Source organism: Oenanthe melanoleuca, chromosome 5, assembly GCF_029582105.1.
Source record: "Oenanthe melanoleuca isolate GR-GAL-2019-014 chromosome 5, OMel1.0, whole genome shotgun sequence".
Lineage (NCBI taxonomy): Eukaryota > Metazoa > Chordata > Aves > Passeriformes > Muscicapidae > Oenanthe > Oenanthe melanoleuca.
In genome coordinates, this window is record NC_079339.1 from 37,878,531 (window position 1) to 37,883,193 (window position 4,663).

A 4,663-nucleotide genomic window follows, 5' to 3' on the forward strand; every position below is an offset into this window, starting at 1 on the left:
TTCCCTTTTTATATAATGGCAATTCTTAAAGCATTTCCTTCTCAAGAAAGTCTGTTTTAAATGTTCCTCATTGTTTGCTTGCAAGACATAGAAGCAGAGTATCTGTATACTGTTGAAGGGGGAGAAGAGAATCTTGCTGCATGGCACATGGCTTTTTTTCCTTTCCTGTTTATCATGGTAAAAAGGCCAACAGTGCCATCCTTTGCACTTGTGTGTTAAATGTGTGTTCAGCAGTACTCACTCTTGCTATCCTAAATGGTTCTATATTCATCAGGTGATACCTAGGATCCTGAAATTTTGCAAAAAATAAAGACAAGGGAGTTCTTTATATGCTCTGGAAGAAGTCCCTTTTGAATGCAGATAGGCTCCAGAAAAAAAGTTAGTGTCTGACTTGGGACTTCCCACACAACAGGATGTGGAATATTCTGAACTGGGGTGTTACTCTGCATCTAATTAAAATAGGAAAATTAAACTAATATCTTAAATTTATTTTCCAGAAATGGTTTATGGTCTAAATAGTGGATGTGTCTTACCTGCATTTCTTTCATGTGAGGGTTAAAACCCTAGCAGGTCTGACAGTTTTTCTCAGTTTAAATGAAATAACTACCTCTTCATGGTACATCTTCATGACATATGAAGATGTTGTTTTTCAAAGATTGAGGTTTATCAGCACTAAAGGCATTAAAGAAAAATAACTTCAGAACACAGTCACATATTCCATATGCAATTATGCATTCACAAGGTAGACTTGGTCTAAGTTTTCATCCCCTAGCAGGTTCTGGTTTTTTAATATAGTTTTGAAATTTTTGTATTATGGTTGTGTGCCAGGCTATGTTTGATTGATTTATTATTTCCATTGAATTATATCGTAAGTATCATCAAAGATACAGTCCTTGTACTCTGATATGAATATTCAGGGCTGCAGAAAACACATGAACATCCTGTGTCCCCTGTAGATCTGTGCAAACTGAGTCCCAGCTGAGCCTGTAGTTAATCTCTTCTGTGGTGGGTGTGTAGGTGAAAGGAAAAGTGCTCCTCTGCAAATTGTGTACCCAGTGGGTGTGTGTATGCTCATCCTGCCTGTACCTGGACTTGTGGTTATTCTTCCCCTAATATTCTGGGAATGCTTGAGAAAGATATGCAACTATTCATACGATAAAATAAAGCTCTAACTAATGTTTAGCTAAAGACAAAAAACAACCCAAGTATCCACATAATCATATTTCAAACAAGCCATGAATAACAGGATATGAAAACAAAAAGTGGCCTCATTTCCTGGCGTCATTTAGAGTGATGCCAGCCAGAGGCTGCCCTTGAAGATCACCAGGGTTCAGGGACTGCCCATGAAGGGAGGGACTGTCATCAGTGCTCTGCTGTTTCAGATTTCAGCCATCGTATCTTTGTCTTCTTCTGTGCAGTATGAAAACAGAGTGACAGTAATTTGTGCTTGGTGCTCATCAGACACACTGTAATTGGGGGGAGAGGTTAGGGTCAGCAGGAATCTAATTTAGGCACTGATGAGCTGCACCAACAGGCCAAGCTCCCTGGGAGGTCGGTGTACATTCAGCAGTGCTTCCCCAGGTAAGGCACGGACGAGTGGTGAATGTTGCTTGTTGCTTTAGCTGCCCATTACTCAGAACAATAGACAGCCTGCAACCCAGCTGCACCACTTGGCACTTGGGTTCAAAGGGTCTTGGTTTCATATTAGTTGAATAGAAAAGGTCAATAAGAGGTGAGAGACAATTGAATGTGGATAAATAATACAGGAATGAGAGCTGCAAGTGTTTGACTCATCTCTGCTGATGTGATATTGATCTGAACTAGAAATGTCAAACCCTTCTCCACCCAGAGTTTAGAAATGCTTCTGATATGTGTCAGTAAGAGATAAGAATCAGACCAAGAATATATTAGCAGATGCCACAGGGAATAAAGCATAAACAACCAAAGAACAATAGTTCCTGTGTGTCAGCTACAAATAAGGTGTTCTTGCTTGGCAGAGCACGTTCTGCTTGTGCCTGATCCTTCAGGGCAGTCTGGGCATGCCAAAGACACTTCTCCTGGGAGCAGAGGTCAAGTACAAGGAGACTGCATAAGGATGAGGTGGCAGGTCCATGGGACTGCACCTGTGCCCTCACATGAAGAGGTGGAGGAAAGGATTGAAATAAATGGATTTTCTCTACACTGAATTTCACCCCACATATTTTCTGACTGGCCTTCATATTTTACCCTTAGAGCACCCAACCGGATTCATAAAGGATTTTATGCATCATGCTACAACTTCCAATTAAAGAATGGATCTTCAAAGCCTCTGGCTATGCCATGATTTAACCTCTGGAGGCACCTCCCCAACACACTAATTTTCCTTCCTGTAAATTACTTTACATTCTTCCCATTGGACACATGTGTGCAGCTTGACTTCACACTTGACAAGAATTGTCCCTTCTGTATTATGCCTGTTCTTTGATCTCAGATGAATAAAATCAGCTTAATTTGCCTAATGCATAAAGCCTTGCACAAAATGCAGTCAGATCACAAAAGGACGGGGAAAGGAAATCCTGTAGCCTGGAGGTTAAGGCATTTTTCATGACAAAGCAGAGTTATTTCTGCTGCAGTGATTATTTCTGTACTTTATATCCACTGAAAAAAACCCAAAACTGTCAGGAGAGACAGATGCAGAAACCCAACTAAGATTGACTGATCTTTTTCTCAAGCACAGGGTTTTGCTTCACATCCCTGCTCCAGTCTGACAGAAGAAGGATTTGAACATTCATCTCTGACTAGCAAGTAAGCATATTAATCACAGAGCTGTCTGACTTTTTTCCTTTTTCTTGTTTAGAGAGACTGACTACATACCAGTTTTCTGATGTATTGGAAAGCAACCAGTGGGGATTTGGACTAAACAAACCTCTTTTCTTTCCTTCTTCCCTGACAGGAAGGGCGTCAGTACGTCTCCATCTTCAAACAAGCTAGGAACGTGGGACATTTGACAGAGATTGTCCCTTCAAAGTTAGTGGAGGCCTGTCTGCAATATTGAATTTGTGTTCCAGAGGAAAGAGCTCTTACAGAAATACCTAGAGAAACTGCTTTTGCTGAAATGTTCTGTGTTAGTCTCTTGCTACATCAGGACCAAGGTGGCGATGTTGCTGCTATAAAACTAGTGAGAATCATCTACTTTTAAATTTACTGGTTTTATTCCTACCCATGCTTTGCACCAGTGTACAAAACAAAACAAAACAACAAAACAAAACAACAAAACAAAACAAAACAAAACAATAAAACAAAAAAAAAACAAACAAACAAAACAAACAAACAAAAAAAAAAAAAAAAAAAAAAAAAAAAAAGAGGGATTTTTATTCTTCAGCATTTTAATATTAAAGGAAAATAAAAAGTTAAAAAATTACTTCAGTAATTCCCAAAGAGTTTCCATGTCAGCAGAAGAAAACTTAGGGGAATTAAGGTACTTAATCTTAGCTAAAATCTCAACACTATTTTTTAACAAAGATTCCCAAGTAATTTGGACTTCAAGTCGCTGCTCACAATGGATAACAATTCCAGGGAAACAGGAATGGGGCTGTGTTGATATTTTTGATTTTTCAGACTGCTCTGGTGGGAGAGAAGCAAAGGACAAAGAAGATGAGATAAACTTTCAGACTTCTCTTGCTAGACTGGTGGTATTAGTCACTGCAGAGAGAATTTATCCTGTCCTTCTGACACTGTAAAGATTAGCTTACTGGTTTAATTATAATTGGTCATGCAACATACACTGGATTTTTTCTCTTTTTTTTTTTCTTATTATTTTTAATGTGAAGGGACCATGCCATAAGCACAAGTTCTGTAAAAGCCACTAGATTTTCAGTTTCTCTCAGGAAAATAAGTTAAACAGGATTAAGAAATCTTAAAATAATTTAAATTGCTTCCTTCTAAGTCAAGCAAATGTTATATGAAACACCCTTCCTTTAAAAATAGGCTTTATGTAGACCTTTAACTTTAGATGTGTAAAGTTACTCATATTAATACATGAATCTATGCAATCACAGTCCAGAGGTGTGCTTGAATGCATTCATTGCTGATATCCTGGATTTATGGCAACTGGACCAGAGGTCTGTGAAACTTTGCTCATCTCATTCCCAAGAGGTTTGAAATGCTTCTGCTGTTCTGTAGTCTTGTATGCTTGTCACTATTAATGTTCCCTCTAATTTATTTCTCTGTGTGTGACAAATGACCTTCTGAATACCAATGTGAAACTTGTAGCCCTAACTCACACAGTGCTGGAAATGGGACAGCAAAATGGATGAGTGTGCAATCCTCTTTCTCCTTTTGATATTCTGGGACTCACTCAGTTCATGGTGTAAGTTTCTACAGATTTATGGCTTCTTCATCATGTTAGAAAGTAAAAATAAGTTGTTTTGCAGTGCATTGTATGCAGACTCTCTAATTACACAGTATCCAAGGAAACACAGCTGCATCACTGATAGACACCTCTTGTGCAAAAACCTCAAACAGACTGAAAATGCATCCTCCCAGACAAGTCTTCCCTTTGAGTTCTGTCATTCCAGTAATAGCTAAAGAGAGAAAGAAAGAGAGAGAGAGAGAGAGAGAGAGAGAGAGAGAGCGAAGAAGCACTCAGAGTATTCAGAATTGTGTTACATGACTGGGACCAGTA

At 38.8% G+C, this 4,663-nt stretch overlaps 1 long non-coding RNA gene across 1 annotated transcript; it reads left to right on the forward strand.

Moving 5' to 3' along the window:
* The first annotated feature begins 1,294 nt into the window (after window positions 1–1,294).
* On the forward strand, window positions 1,295–3,241 carry LOC130253936 (uncharacterized). Its single transcript, XR_008840632.1, has 3 exons — window positions 1,295–1,581; window positions 2,712–2,784; window positions 2,933–3,241. It is a non-coding gene; the product is annotated as an uncharacterized LOC130253936 (long non-coding RNA).
* The last annotated feature ends 1,422 nt before the right edge of the window (window positions 3,242–4,663 follow it).